This window comes from Pyxicephalus adspersus, chromosome 3, assembly GCF_032062135.1.
Source record: "Pyxicephalus adspersus chromosome 3, UCB_Pads_2.0, whole genome shotgun sequence".
NCBI classification, from domain to species: domain Eukaryota; kingdom Metazoa; phylum Chordata; class Amphibia; order Anura; family Pyxicephalidae; genus Pyxicephalus; species Pyxicephalus adspersus.
The window spans coordinates 11,615,557-11,633,122 of NC_092860.1; positions in this window are offsets into that span (position 1 = coordinate 11,615,557).

The window sequence follows — 17,566 nt, forward strand, 5'->3', positions numbered from 1 at the left end:
TATGACTAGTAGCTTGCAAAAGAAAAATAAAGTAGTTTGTGCTTTTATGCTCACAGGAAGAGAGAAGGACATGGGATTTATGGCAAGATCAAAAGTGTTTTTTGAACTTAGACCTAATCAGCTGAAGCAACCCCTGATCAAATCACTGGCTTCAGAGGCAGATCATAACACTGCCTCCACAGGCACCCCAAATTATAACACTGCCCCTCCAGGCACCCCAGAATATAACACTGCCTCCACAGGCACCCCAGGTTATAACACTGCTCCCCCAGGCACCCCAGATTATAACACTACTCCCCAGGCACCCCAGATTATAATGCTGCCCCCACAGACACCCCAGATTATTACACTGCCCCCACAGGCACCTCATATCATAATGCTGCCCCCACAGGCACCCCAGATTATAACACTGCTCCCCCAGGCACCCCAGATTATAACACTGCTCCTACTGGCACCCCAGATCATAATGCTGCTTCCACAGGCACCCCATATTATTACACTGCCCCCTCAGGCACCTAAGATTATAACATTGCCCCCACAGGCACCCCAGATTATAAAACTGCCCCCACAGACACCCCAGATCATAATCCTGCTCCCCCTGGCACCCCAGATCATAACACTGCCCCTACAGGCACCCCAGATTATTACACTGCTTCCTCAGGCCCCTCAGATTATAACACTGCTCCCCCAGGCACCCCAGATTAGAACACTGCTCCCACAGGCACCCCAGATCATAATGCTGCCCCCACAGACACCCCAGATTATTACACTGCTCCCTCAGGCCCCTCAGATTATAACACTGCCCCCACAGGCACCCCAGATCAGAAAACTGCTCCCACAGGCCTCCCAGATAATAACATTGCCATCACAGGCTTGGGGACTCTAAACCTTTTTTTTTCTGCTGCAGTTTTTTAGTTTCTGCCAACATTTTACAATAATTTGTGTTCAGATATTTTATAAAAATAAAAAAGTTACATTGTAAAAAAAATAAGTATTGGACTCAATATCTGTGCACTCTGCTTTCTGCATAGAAGGGTTAAGCAGATAATGATTTAAACTGGAAAGTTTGCACAGGTTTTTTGCTTTTTTTCGGTTAGCCAATCGCCATGGAAACAGGCAAACTTCAGGAAAACCGGCTGCCAAACTGCCTGTGAACAAAGCTTAGAACTGGCTGTCTCTCCACACCAGCACATCCAGAATACAATCAATGCTTTCTCCATTTCTCTTTCTTGAGATATTTATTTTTCCTGCCCTGGGCAAGACCTCAGGCCAAACTCTGCAGTTTTTTTTATTTTTGCAGATCTGGTGTTCTCGTGTGTTATTATTATTATAGGCAGATTGGAAGGAGGATGAATGGTAGACCTGAAGAACCTAGAAAGAAGTTGCAAGTGATCAGTAAAGTGCTGCGTATTATGTTGGTGCTATATAAGTACTAGGTATTAATAACAATAATAATAGGATAAAAAAGTGAACACAGAAAGAAATGGCAATTCTTCATGACACACAAGCATACTAAATGCCATTCAGAGAAGGCTTACATTACTTTAAAAGAATCGGCTTGATTACCTCCAACATTTATTTTCAGCATCTTTTATCTTGAGAATAAAAGGTTTCTTTTCATGTATACAAAAAGATTGATATTTGTACATTTGTCTGCTTTGTTCATATGACAAAGAAATGTTAGCAAACTGCATCATATGAATGTACCTGTTCTGTGCAGATTTGGATTCCTTTACGTCGTGCAGTACAATCTACGTATAGATGGAGGAACGCTTTTTATGTGCTGTGATCCTACATGCCATGGATAACTATTCATTGTTCTATTATCTGGCTGGAAAAGAAGAAATGTCATTTGTTTGCAATGCACCTGTTATGTACACACATCAGATGATTCTTGTCCGAGACCTACAGTCAGACATTTTTTCCCCGACATTGTTCACAGTAGATTGATGAACAATCTATGGAGGAGAGAGCAGCGGAGTGGCATTTACTCATCCAGCCCTCTTCATAGAACAGAACAGCACTTGTTCATCTGTCACTGGAAATGATCACAAAAGATTGTTTCCAGCAACCATAATCAGATGTCTCAATGAAGCTTTACTTCTTTTACCTCTAGCAATGCACACAATGGTAAAATATGGAGAGATCACAATAGTGTCTGAAATAGGTTTACTACATTTTAAATCAGAACTCTACTTATGGGGAAGATAGTATTTGGATTTGTTCATACAATCGGTGAGAATATTCATTTTTGGGCAGCTCTAGGTGGTTGGCATTTGGCCAACTGCCCAACTACTGTCCTTAAAGTGGAACTAAACCTGCACTACCTACATATCAATGTTCTATCACGGGGCGCTGCCATCTTCCTTTTTTTTCTTTTCTGCCTTCCAGTCCCTTGCTGGGATTACATATGAATGTGCTTGGGACTTAATTCATTCAAGATACACTCAAGGGATCCTGGGTTTGCAATATCTGACAACTGGTAGGCAATCAGGCAGGCATAAAATGTTATTGCAGAAGACAGGTCACCTGTCCATTTTTGCAATAACTGCCTGTTTGATCACAGATTTTAAAAGTGGAATATGAGTTCCACTTTATAGAACCAGCATTTGTACTTTTGACAGAAGATGGTATGGAATCGTTCCCTACCACCCCCCTTTTATTCCCTGCAGGCGCCTCCACAACTGCACTATATTTCTCAGCACATCATAATGCACAGTAATGCATTACCGTGCATGAGTGGCAATAGATGCATTGCTTTTGCATTGGCAAATTGCCCAAATTGTAGAGCAGATTGCATTGCATAAGGCTGCAATTTAAAATAATTGTCACTCACAATGCATTTATGCATGCTGGGTTTGTTATTGCATTCAGTAATGCCCATGTTACCCCAACTCAAAGGTACGGACCTACAATTAACAAAGGAATTATGGATCAATTTTAAAAATCAAGATAAACCCAAGATTCACCCAAACTTCACACATGTTTCACGTTGGATTGAGTTAGGAAATGTTATCACAGGTGTATCCATGGCCAGCGGGAAATGTATTCACTTTCTGCATTCCTGAATATCCAGACAGGAATATAAAAATGGAGCTTAAAATATCCAGACAGAATGGTGCATAAAAGACACATTTTACTTACAGCGTTTAATATTTCAATAACGGAGAAAATATCAGGAAAATATTTGGACGCCGCATGCGGATCATTTTACTAGACGTTTATGGAAATATGTCGAGCAGTCAGACCTCAAATCTCTTTTTATTAGATCTCTCAGAAAAAGTCCTTGTATTAGGTCTAATCCCTGAGATTGGGTTCTGGAGGTCTGTAGGGGCAATGGAGAGGAGATGAGAAGGCACACGCATGACCAAATGTGCAGCGAAGATGGAGAAGTCCAAACAGGTTAGGTGCTAAAGGTAATTCTTAAAAAAAAGTTTACATTTTTCAAAAAATAACACACATATCACTTTTTTCTTCTGCGCATGCCCAAGATCAGGCTTTTATCATCAAAGAGCTTTCCTCTAATGTAAAAAAAATGTACATGATCTTATACACGTGCCGTGAGATTGTCCTTTTTTTTGTTTGTTTTTACATTTGGAGTAAGGCATATACCTTTTCTTGTACCTATGCAGTGCAAGATCTGGAGACGTGAGGAAGAACCCAGAAGAAAGGTGGTGGCGCTGGACAGAACAGCGAGCGCTGGAAAGAGGATGGATTGAGGGCTCAAGTGAAAGTTCCACTTCAAAAGGATAATACAGAACATTGATGTACAACTCATGGGCATTGCTAGGATCCTAGAAGATCCATCTTTGGGCACTACGTAAGGGAAGAAAATGTAGATGCAATTATGATAATTTGTGAGCAAGCAAATAATGGCCATGACATAGTATGACAAAGTATGTGAACCCTGTAAAAGTGCTATTAGTGTCCTCCCCTTAAACTGCCCTTTGTATAAAGCTTTCAGCTAGTGCCTCACACTTTTTTTGCCTCCAGTTATAGTGCCCTAAGTCAGCGGTCCCCAACCTGTGGTCCAGCAGAAAATTTTGGTGGCCCGCGGCTCTGGCCGGTGCACCCCCCAGAGGGGTCAGAAGAAGGACCCCTCTTGGGGTGGGCGCACTGGTCAGAGCCACGGGCCATGTCTCCCGTATGCATCACAGGCTCAGGGAGGTGGGCGGGACATTTTTCTCGATACAACCCACCCAGGCTCAGACCTGCGATGGGAGAGTTGGTGGGTTCTGGCATCATGATGTCACTATGGGGGACGTTTCTTCCCCTTTGAATGACACACGGCTTCCCACACATGCGCTGTCCGGAGTCTGTAAATTTAGTGGTCCGTGATGTCCAAAAGGTTGGGGACCACTGCCCCCAGTTAGTGTCTTATCCCAATTATTGCCCCTCAATATCATGCCCTAAGGGTCTCCCCTCTTCAGATATCAGATTGCGGTGAACTAGAGCCTAATCCCTAGTCTAAATTCTGACCCTCATGAGCCCCAGTGACACATTTGAACCCTCCTCTCACTTTAAATTTCTGGTTTCAGTGTAAAGTTGTCTTTAAGGGAAAGTTTCAATCACTCTCCCCCCTCCTCACCCATATTGTCATAATTCACTCAGAATTTTGTTGACTTGGAGCTAGAAGAATGTCCCCATGCAAAGTATATATAATATATATATATATATATATATATATATATATATATATATATATAAAGTAAATATTGGGACAATCTCCAAGGAAGCTTTGTCAGCTTTTCAGATGGACCCTCTACTTGTAAAGATGTGATCCTCAAAGATAAAATACAAAAAAAACAAACAAACAATGCAGCTGTTTATTCATTGTTACTGTAGTTTTTCTGTACAGCACTGCAGTATATGTCAGAGCTATATAAATGTATAATATTAGTGTGTGACTCTGGGGAGAGGGGGCATTAGAGCGTCAGCTCCTCTGTACAGAGACTGAAGCGGCTGGCTCAATCTTCTCTGTACAGCACTGTGGTATATGTCAGAGCTATAATTATGGATTTTAATAATGTGTGACTATGGGGGAGACATTAGAGCGTCAGCATCTCTGTACAGAGGCTGAAGCGGCTGGCTCAGCTCCTCTGTTCAGAGATTGATGGGACCAGCTTAGTGTTCTCTCTACAGCACTTCAGTATAGGTCAGAGCTATATCAATGTATAATAATAATGTGTGACTGTGGGGGGACATTAAACTGTAGGCTCTTCTGTACAGTGACGCATGGGTTGCACATTTATAATCAGTTAAGACAAAACTTAGGTTTACAGATTAGAATGACTATTTACAAGCCCCAAGCCTCCAGTTTGTAGTATGTAGTAACACAAAGCCATAGAAGAATCTATACAGACCGCTGAGTCAGGGCAACACTGATAGACCCTCCCTGAAAGAGGAAATCTGTACATAGAAAGCTAATTCAGAAACTGGGAAGCAAACTTAGTGGTCCTGAGTAAAGAAAGAGAAATAAGACTGGAGATTAATTGTTGGGGTCACTTGCATGGCCCAATCCCTCATTGCAACCAGGAAATCAAAACTGATGTTTAATGTCTTAGATTGCAATCAGTGGTGGATGTAGCCAACAATGAACTGACTTAGGGCCCCCTGCCAAGCTGCCTTGAGGATCCAGTGGGGGCCCTTGTTGGCTGAGGAGGGTCCGGGGCCCTGTGCAGTGGCACACTTTGCATCTCCCTATGTCTGCCCCTGGTTCCAAAGTATCTATATATGTGCTGTGCATCCTTTTCTGAAAAGTGCAATAGGAATAAATAAAATTCAACAAAACCTCCAGAAGTCACAGGGAAACTAGCTCTGCGCTCCCCTTACCTACCTAAAGTCTTGTGACCCTAAGCCGGCCATACAAGCCATCATAGCCATCAATACAGTAGTGCAAACTTGGCGATTGCCCAGGGCTCCAATTGACAGAAAAGCAGCGGGTCCAGGGAGCTGGAATGGTGTGTATTTGGGGACCCAACTTCACATATGTCCAGGTCCCTATAATGATCTATAATAAAGATGGCATGTTAGCTAATCTAGTCATTTCATTTGATAATTTTATATTTCTAGATTTTTTATAATTTATTAGTTATACAAAATAATTTCCTTTAACCCTTTTATGCTTATATGCAATTTGCTTGATATTTTCAGACTCTGATTCATGTGGTCAGAAAATCTTTCCTTTCCTAATCATATTTTTGATGCAGTGGCTGCTGGAGACATGTAATGACTTGTTGCAATTGTTTCATGATATGTAACTAATTGTGAATTATAGGTATCATTGTTGGCTGATTATGAAATGTTTTTAGGTAATCATTATTGTACTTTTGTAATATTGTTGCAGAACATTTGAAGTATGAAGCAAATATCAATATTCTCCAAAATGTGTTGAGTAAATTGGCACCTCAATATTTTCTGCCCTGTTCATTATTAATTCTCATACAACCAGTTTTCAGGACTAATTTATTGTATTTGGTGGCAGCGAAGAGGCTGCAGTGATAGCATAGAAAACTAAGGATATATTTTTGATATTTTGCAATAGAATGTTTTTTTTTTGTTTATGGGTGTATATGTTTTATTCTTACATAAACATGTTCAGTATACATTATTAAGTTTTAACTTTAGTCAGAATGGTGTTAGTATTGATATCAATGATGCCTTAGAAAGCTAATGCTTAAATAAAATTCCCTTGGCTTCATCATCCATCAGATTTCTTAAGGTGGAGTGATTCTCTGATATTGCCGGAGGAGTTCTAGTCCTGTGTCACACCACTTACCTGCCATTCATAAAAGTGTGTGAGGAGGAGCATGCTCTACATGTTGTGTAGTGTCCTGATGTTTTTATTAAATGTTCTCCTATACTTTATACAATGGGTTTGATTTATTAAAGCTTTCCAAGACTGGGGAAGATAGACTATCATGGGAGAACCTGGGTGATCCAGAAATCCTGGAATGGATCTTTTAAAATCATTTGCTATTACTTAGTAAATGTTTTTAATCCTGGACTGGATATATTCAAGGTTTGCTGGATATCTCAGATTCTCCCATGATATCTTCTCCAGTCTTGGGGAGCTTTATTGAATCAGGCCCAATGCGTCTGGCACTTTTCTCCTTGCACACTAATGTAGCAGAGATACAGGCCACCATAAGAATTAGAGAGCTTTCTGAATGAAGGCATCTTTCTCCTAAAATTCCAACCAGAATACCTACTAGATCAAACATTCAGCACCCCATATTTCCCACCCATGGATCACACATCCCAATGCAATAACATGCATGCAAAACAATTGTGAAAAATAATATTTGTATTACAATATGAATATTTACACAAAGCATCATTTTCCCACTTTTTGGCTCGACATAAATGCATTTCTTTGCCACCATTAAATATATTTGTTCAGGAATGCTGCTAGATTTGACATATGCTAATATAAGGCAAACATTCCTTTGTTCCCATCAACAACACTGAGCATTGTACTAATTAATTCCACCCGTAGACACTCATGGGAAACATCTAGGTCCGTCCTGGGATGGTCCATTCATAAACACAAACAGCTTGTCAATTTCAATCTTCCTCCTGATTATTTACAAGAAAGATGATGTCCATTCCTGCCTTTCATTCCCCTTCATTTATCTAACATTGTTTTAGAGCCGGGAATCTTTTCCTGTAATGAATGGACAGTTAGATGGATCGTTCTGTGCGCACATATATCAAAATGCAGACAACCTAATTTGTATATTTTAATTTACTAATCCCTCATTATAAAAAATGTAAATGGTAACCTTATCACTAAAGTCCCTAACAATAAAAAAATGTGACCAGGCAAGTAATTTATTGCAGAAGGGACAGGGGATCATCTAAAATATTCTTATCTGCCTCGTTGCAATTTTTTAAATAGACTCACCTGTCTGCATTCTGTTCCTGCCACCGCCATCTTTTCCTGGTCCTCTTTCGAATTCCTTATCTTTGGTCATCTTGATTAGCCAAGTTGAGATGATGCAAGTCATGTGCATGCACAGGGGAGTTCATTCAGCACAATAAGTGTTGTGCTGTATATTTGCATCTTTTGATCTGGGATCCAGGCCTGGAGTGTCCTAAAAGGAATTGCTGGGCCAGGCACTCCATCCCACTTCCAGGCCAGCAATTGGTAATGGCTTTGAAGCACCTGGCCATTGATAAAAAGGAACTTGTCTTGGAGATTGGGTGGATTTGCAGCCTTGGACCAGGCGGCTCAGGTGGAGAGGCTGTGTGCCCAGGAGGTCTCCCAAAGTTAGGTCTGCAGGACAGATATCTCTGAAGAGAGTCATACTGTGATGATTTTGATCCCGTGCAACAAAAAAACCCTGGACATTGCTTTTCTGGTGATCTCTTCATGAATAAAAAGTTGGCAGAGCGCCCTGAAATTGCAACTAAAGTCTGGAATACCTATCTGCAGTGGGTGCGTCTGAAGCTAATCTCCCACACTGTGCTTTATTGTAGAAGGGACATTGGCTGAGCACTAATTTTCATTGTGGAACTATAGTTCTGCTTTAACATGTCAATGGTATCTCAAAAGCAATAGCTATTATTTTTTAATATGCAGCTTGCATTACTCAAATACCAGGGTTCCTGCCATGGAGGTCCTTATTCAGTTGCAGGTATAAAGGTACAATGTTATTATTAGACAGTATTTATATAGCACCATCATATTACACAGCGCTGTACAAAGTCAATAGTCATGTCACTAACTGTCCCTCATAGGAGCTCACAATCTAATATCCCTACCATAGTGATATGTCATTAATGCAGTCTAAGGTCATTTTTGAGGGCAAGCCAATACCCTTACTGCATGTTTCTGAGATGTGGGAGGAAACCAGAGTACCCCCACGCAGACTCAAGGAGAACCTGCAAACTACATGCAGATAATTTCCTAACCAAGACTCGAACTTGGCACCTAGCGCTGTAAAGGCAAGAGTACTACCTCTGAGCCACCATGCTGTCCATGTCTCCTAAATACTCTACTATGTTGTCACCTTGTCACATGCACACGTTGTCCATGCATGTTCTACCATCGGCAGCCTGCCTTGAGCAATGACTTGCAGCTACTACTGATGTGCATACATGAAGACAGGACATGGCTAAACGAAAATAACACTGAGAAAGGATGAAGCAAAAATAGCTTTCCAAATTTTCTAACAGAAAATAAACATGGCAGCTGTTCATGATACACACTAAATGTCATCCGGTTAAGGATTCCTATATTAAAAATTTTAGAGGCTAGATTTTCTCTAGCATTGGATATTTGTGATGTGTCACCCTCTTCATCTTCCTCTGTTACTAACCATATACACTGCTACAAAACCAAATTTCAGAGGAAGCTAGTTAGCACTCCCTCCTCAATCCCTGGGGTTTGCAGATTATGCTGCTTGTGAACCAATGAGCTTGTGTACAGTGTTGCTAATTAGATTCTCATCCATCAATAACGTGGGCCATGAATGACTTTGGCTTGTCAGAAAACACCTTAGTAATTCAAGCACATCCAGAACTGTGTGCAGCAGCCATACAAAGCTTGGACCAATCTGCCAAGGGAAATCCCAGGAGCCACGCTCTGTATAGAAAGGCACTTGGCAAATTCTGACCAGGACAATCATTGGACTTGTTACTCCTTGTGTCTAACCAGCGTGTGTGCAAGCCGCCATCTTGGCTTTGAAACGTGCTACTGTACTGGTTACCTGGTTGTGCCATTTCAGTCTTGCTCTTTGTTAAAGTAGATACAAACTCAAACTAGGTTTTTATCTACAACTAGAGAGTTGAGTTGTCATAGCTTTTTAATAATCTGAACCTACTTAATCATCTCATTTGTCTGGACTGCTTGGTAAAACTTAATGATCCTTGTCTTATCTGATTCAACTATGAATCTAGAATCGGTCAAGAGCAAAGATCCCTTCATGAGTGACCTAATCAAAGTGGCTTCCCACAATTGAGAAACCAGTTTTCTATCCAATTTCCATTCATCAGGCAAAGCAAATATGCTCCAAAGTTATCACTAGAACCCAAGCACCGTACCACTTATAAGTTTGCTAAGCCACCAAAATTCGGTCAATTAGGAAGCTGATCTCGGGCTTAAATCTAAATTTACTTTTCAAATGCACAAAATCTGAATTGCAAATCCAAAAAAGAGAAACAAAAAAAGAAAAAAAAAATTAAGCCAATCCAAATAAAAGTGATTTTTGTTCCTTTGCTCTTGACTGGAGAAATGTTGATTCCATTTCAATGGAAGTCACCAGTTTGTCATTGAATTTCCAGAAAGAATAAATCTTGCAATCAAATCACTATATCAGTGGCCAGCTTAAGGCCCCTTTTAGATTTGTGATTAAAAACACAATTGTTAGCTGCTTCCAGCTGCCCCTCTTCAACCACTATCCTGTTAACCATAGAGTTTGACAACCAATTTGGGATGCAGTTGAGTGTGGTTGAGTTGAGAGGTTCAGTGGAGAAAAAGCAACCACACAGCCAGGAGTAACTTTTTGCTTTCAGAAACCACACCACAATCCACTGTGTATGCACAACCACTTCCATTCTGTTGGAAGGGAACACCTTTGGGCCTGGGGAAGAACTCTGCGGTCAGCCTCAGGTATGAAATGGCCGAAGTACATTGTACATGAATGTTGTATTGTTAAATCCTTATTTATGTGCAAAATTCTCGTGCCCCAGAATTGTTTGAGCTCTGTGAGGTTTTCATGTTAGCTGTGTTGAACGAAATTCGGACACATCTGTTTTTCTCAGATTCTTTTGTAAAAAAAAAAAGCTGAAATATCTGAAATATATCCCAAACGTGCAGTCAGTTCCTTCACATAATTAATGACACAAAACTAATCATTGTTTTGATAGCATATTACAAAGCAATGCAAGCTGTGACCCCCAGAGACTTAGAGCCAGGTTGAGGATCTGGCACAATTCCATGACTGTCACTGAAAATTGATGGAATCCAGAGGACTTCAATGGGAGGATAAGACACAGTGTTCCCACTTCCTCTGCCCTTTCTTCCTCCTCCGAAATGTCACCTTACAAGGATTGTGTAACTTGGCAGCACTGAAAAGAGCAGTTTGATGTGGCAGGAAAGTAAGACGTTGTTACTTTAACCTCTGTGCATTGAAGCGGAACAAACCTGCCCATTCCCTTGGAGAAAGCCTATCCAACTATTTTCTTTAAAGGAAAACCCCACCCAAGCCGGTTTGATCTCCTTCACCTGATTTCAAAACGGTCTGAAAATAGGTCACTATTTTTGTTCCTTTCCCTTCATTTAAAAAAAAATGTCAATTGTGTTGAAAAAAACCGAAATATTAATATTATTATTTTCATAGTGCGAACATATTCCACAACTCTCTACAAAGTCCATGGTCACATCACTGTCTCTGAGAAGCTCACAATCTAAAATCCGTACCATAGCCCTTAACTTAGCCCAAGGCTAAAGCTGCGTACACACGTGCAATTCTTGTCGTTGGAAAGGATCTTTCACGATCCTTTCCAACGACAAAGGACTACACGATGCATGGACGAGTGCTGTACATAGAGCACCGTTCTGCTCTATGGAGAGGGGAGAGGGAGAGCGACGGAGCGGCACCCTGCTCGCTCATCGTTCATCGTCCGTGGATCCGCCAGGACCGATCCACGGACGATGAACGACCTGGGCTGTACACATGCCAGATTCTCATCCGATATCTGGCCGATGGCGATTATCGGGCGAGAAAAATTTGACGTGTGTACGCAGCTTAAGCCAATTAACCTACCTGTGTGGTTCTGGGAGTGAAATGGAGTGTCCAGAGGAAACCCAAGGAAACATGGAGGGCGCATACAAACTTCATGCAAAAAGCGTCCCGGCCAAGGTGCAAAGCTTGAACCCAAATGCTGTAAGAGAGTTCAATCCATTTACCTACCATGACACTCAGTACAAAAAAGAACAATAATAACAGTTTGGCATGAAAAGGAACCCTAGAACCAATAATGCTGAAGTATTTATTGTGACCTGCAGTACTTTTTTACACATAAGTCCTAACGGAGCTCACAGTCTAATGTACTTATGCGTACTAAACTCTCACATATTCATTGACCCTGAAACAAAAAATGTGGAAAAGGACTTCCAGGTTAGGCTAAGTTTTTGAGTTATGAGTTTAAGTATAAAGAAGGGCAAAACTAAGAATAGGATTTGTGTAGATTTAGATTGGGAGAATCAAGAATTTTTTTATCGTCTGTGTGTCCATTAGCCAGATTCACTTTAATTGCCCTAATGTCCAATGTCTCTGTAAATGAAAGTGAAGGTAATTCAATCATCCTTATGGCAACACCATTCCGGTCTTAGGGTAACAACCTTTACTTACTGTACTGTATCTACGAGGGCCATGTTGTCAACCTTTCGAAACAGAAAGTGTGTTATAACTACCCACCTACTTCTGTCTCACTCATGCTACCATTCCATATCCCCCTTTCTATTGTATACAACTCATCCCCACCTCTTAGATTGTAAGCTCCTTTGGGCAGGGTCCTCTCCTTCTCCTGTATCATGGTTTGTGTGTGTCTGTCATTTACATCTATTTATTGTACAGCGCTGTGTAATATGTTGGAGTTTTATAAATACATTTTAGAAAGGGGAGGTGATCCTTGTGTCTTGTGCTTAAACCAGGGGTGTAGTGGGGCGGGCACGCGTAGGCACACTGTGCCTTTACTTTTTTCAGGACTCCCATATAGGCACGCGCTCGCCATGGATAGCCTTCACTATTACCATGCTCCCTCTTCTTTTATTATGACTACACCCCTGGCCTGAATAAATAAAATAAATACAGTTTAATATATAGTTTATTAATAACTATAGAAAACCCAATTCCAAATATTCATAAGGGGTGTTGTTCTATAGTCCAAAAGAACAATGCCACTGATAAATGTCAGCACAGGCATGGATCACTTGAAGTTAGTAACTTGCAGCATTTATGGCAAGACCAGTATATATGTATAGTTCTCAGATTTTTCTGTAATGGTGTCATAGATAGAAATAGGAACCAAGCAATTTTAACTCCTCTAACTCTATCCAAAAAAAAAGAAACTGGATGAGAAAGTCCTCTGAGCGTAGGCCTAGCTTTACTATGAAAGCCTTTTCAAATCCATTTGCTGCGCTGCTCATCCTCCGTATCTAAAACACGAGCCCCAGTAACTCTATAGAGGATTCTGTTTGAATTTGGTTCCTCCACTTGGCCAGTCTCAGATATCAGCTGCCATCCCGCGGGAAGATGATCTGTTCAGTGTTTTAAAGAGAGAGTGAATTATGTTTTTCAGAAATCTCAGCTTGCACCAGGCAGACACGGTTATCTGCCGAGCGGTCTGCCCTTTCTCCTGTTATATAAACAGCACAGATGAATGATAGGCATTAAACAAGCTGAAAGCTTTTGTTTCACACTGTAAAGTGGAAGAAATATGGCGTCCAAGCCTTTGAAAGCGATCCCCTTAATTACCTTTCCTAAATAAACACTGACATTTTTTACTCTTGCTTCCATGTATCTTCACAACCCAGAAATGTATAAAAATACAAAGCCGAGGACTACCCACTAAAATTTTGATGAAAGATGCAGTTGTAGAGCGGAGGAGTGTATGAGGTTCTTGTAGGCTTGATGTTTTCATCTTACAATTGTTTGACATTACTGAGAATAGCCAGACTGGTCTGATCAGACCTAGACATGTCATGTCCTCCAGCTCTTCAAAGATTTAGGAAGGGAGATGTAGGGTCAGTGCCAGGAATTGGTGCCCAAGAAGATGATGCCAAAGTGCACCATTCTTCTCAAGCTGAGACAGCTGGAGTTTTTTTATCTACACACATCGGTGGCAGCGGTCTCATCACAATTTGGCCAATGCTCCAATGGGCCTCAAGGGGCCCTGCTCATGAACACTGTCTGGCCACTCACTGTTGTATGCAGAGCTGACATTGACTTCCTGGCTTTGCGTACAACAGATATGGCAAAGCAAGCCAGTAGTAGTTGATTGACAAGCAGCTGGTGAACTGCTGAAGGTCCATACTTATAGAGATCTGGAGAGCACCTAATGTGAAGGAGTATGTCCTAAACGGCAGAGGCCTTGACAAAAATTGTCACTGGGGCCTTTAGATCTTTAGCTAGAAGATCATCAACAGTGGTGCAGAGTTGCCATGGAGGAAGGCACCCAAATGCAATTCCTCAATTTCAAAATTCTAGGCCTAGGGTTACCACTTTACAGAACTGGGCCATACTGGAAGAGCATCTCTTCGGGTAAAATCCTCAAAGCTCTGCTGTCACTTTGACAGCTAAACTGCTAATATCTGTGTCTTGGGGGTACTGTCAGAGCTCCTAATACAAACCGAGGCAACTTCCACAATGAACTTCTTCCTTGGTGTAATCTGCAGAACTTGGCTGTCATTATTTTTACAGAAGATGGTTGGACTTCTATCCTCCTCCAAACCCCCTTCAACCAATGTAGTGACCAAAGTTGAAGTTTCTCCTGCCTCAGCCCAGCCCGACATATCCTAACAGGATCAAATGAAGCCAGGGCTCTATCTGCAAAGAGTTTGTATGTTCTCCCTGTGTCTGTGTGTGGGTTTCCTCCAGATTCTTCCCACATCCTAAAAAACATACAGTGAGGTAACTCTGTCTGGGCAGCACGGTGGCTCATAGGTTAGTGCTCTGGCCTTTGCAGCGCTAGGTCCCAGGTTAATTACCTACACCCCTACAAATTGACCTTAGGCTGTAATAATGACATATGGCTATGGTAGGGACATTGGATTGTGACACCCTTTGAGGGACAGCTACTGACATGACTATGGACTTTGTACAGCGCTGCGTAATAGGATGGCACTATATAAACACTGTGTAGTAGTAGTAGTAAATCGACTTTCCCTACAAAAATGTCCTTAAACTACTCTAATGACATATGACTATAGTAGAAACATTAGATTATGAGCCCCTCTTTAGGGATAGTTAGTGATATGACAATAGACTTTGTAAAGTGCTGTGTAATATGTAGGCGCTGCATAAATACTGTATAATATTATTAATAATCAAGCCACTCTCAGAACCACCATGATTTAAGGTGCAGAAATATAAAAGTTTGTTTTTGTTACAATTGTTTGTTTCTAAGGTAAAAGGAAGACAAAAAAGGAACAGTGCCAAGCAGCCCAACCGATTGGTAAAATGGAGGAACCATTGACTTGGTACTTCTCCATTCTAGCCATAAACATTCAGATGAAATTATTGTCAATTTTATGGGTAGACCTTGACATAGAATGGTCATTAAACACAAAGTGGACGTAAAGTGCCTGGATATTGACATCTTTGGCTTCTGTCTGTACAGTTACCTTCCCCGGCAGTTTGCCTGGAGCAAAGTTTACCCTCCAAATGCCTTTGGAATGCTGCTGGTATATTTTCATAGCTTTAGCCAATTAGCCTTTAAATGACATCACCTTTCTGAGAAGTAATAAACCCTATCTTTATGCATTCTCTCTACGAGCTTGTGATATCTTAACTCTATAAACTGAAGTTTATCTTCAAGGTTGGTATGTAACAACATTTTAATGTGAACAGCCGAGGAAAGTAGTGGAAAAAAGAACCATGCAAGAAATTCCTGCCTATCAATAATTAAATTTTTATAGCTCTGCCTGGGAGTTAACCAAACAAAAAGCAAGGACTCCATGGAAAAATGTAATCTCTGGACTGCAAGCCAAACAAGAAAAATTAATGCTAATTGCTTGACATTTTACAGCAAAGCTCATTAATTACCTGATTGCACCTGACCGGACTTAAAAAATCAATATGCCCTTAAGGTAGATGTACATCACAACTATTTAGTTTGCCTGTGCACTGTGCTTATTAAACAATTTTGACATTTCAGTGCTTCTGATCTCCTGCAGCCCCTATCGAGCCATGTCCCATACACATAACACACTCAACAATTTATATTACTTTTTACTTAAAAATTAATATTATTATTATTATTAATAAACAGGTTTTATATAGCGCCAACATATTATGCAACACTGTACATTAAATAGGGGTTTGCAAACGACGGACAGATACAGACACAGGAGGAGGAGAGGACCCTGCCCCGAAGAGCTTACAATCTAGGAGGTGGGGGAAGTAACACACGATAGGAGGGGAGATATGGAGTGATGGGAAGTAGTGACGGTTTTGTGAGACAGGAGAAGATGGGTAGGCAAGTTTTAAAAAATGGGTGCTCTTTTAAATGAACAAAGTAGGAGCTGTAATGTAATTTATTTTGATGTAATGTAGTCTAGGTAAAAATTAATATATATTGTTTATTCCATTGGTGGTTATAAATATATTATTGAATGATTGTTTAGTCACAAATGTAATAGAGATCTTTTAAGGGAACATTGCATTATTGTTAGATATAAGTGTACATGGACATTTTCATTTACTCTTTTGTTTGTGAAGTATAAATGGGCTCCACTAATGCTCTCACCATCCTACTTCGTCATACATAGCACTCATTTTACTAGACCCAACAACTGCTATATATATGTAAGTAGATATGTTTTATGCAATTGGATATTTATAAACATTGTGAAAGAGTTTTAATTAATATAGCTGGGTTTAAATTATTCTGTCCATGTAGGTCTCTGTGCTTCCTGATGAAGCAGACTGAGCTCCGCGAAACACGTAGAACACATGAATAACACCATTAAAGACTTACTATGAGCTGTAATTAAATGGACATATGATTTTTCATATGATTTTTATATGATTGTCATCTTAATTGTTATAAACAAACTAGTTTTGATGCTTACTTTAATGGTGACCAATGGAAATTATTATAAAAAAATGCCACAGAATTTTGTTATCACTTTTCACTTTTTCAATAATAATATTAATAATGTATAGCAAACACCATCGTAAGGAATCCCCTGCATTGCATGAAAACATGAAACTCTTGATATGTGGATAAAAATTCTGCATGCACAGTATGCTTCATAATACAAAGTAGGCATTTTTTTTAAAAATGCATTTTTTACAATTATCCCCATTGATGTACCTTCATGTGCTGCACATAAAAATATACCCCAAAAAATTACCCAAAAACTATAGCAGAAACAGTGCTAAGGCTTGCATGGTCCAAACTCATTTTTATTAGCCAACCACCCTTGGTAATATATTCTGGGCATAGACTGTCTAGACTTCAAGGAAATACTTTTGCATAGTGCAGACCAATAATGAATTGAGTTGATTTTGCTATTAATTGAACATATGCACATGGAATACTAAATCAGGTGCTGTATTTACTAAAGGAATACATAGTTATAAATCACTTTGCTATGTCAACAGCCTATATTTCATTAGTAAATCAACCCCATTGAGTCTAAATTTTCATGTATAATTTATAAACGTTGGTTCAGTACACATTGCCCCTGATTCATCAAGCAGAATCGGATTATCGGTTGCGCATTCGTATTCGCGATCCGAAATCGTACGCGATCGCGCTATTCAGCAACTGAAAAAGCTCGCGGCCGGAGCCGTGCATCTCCGGCAGCTTTACACTGGCGAGCTTGCATTAA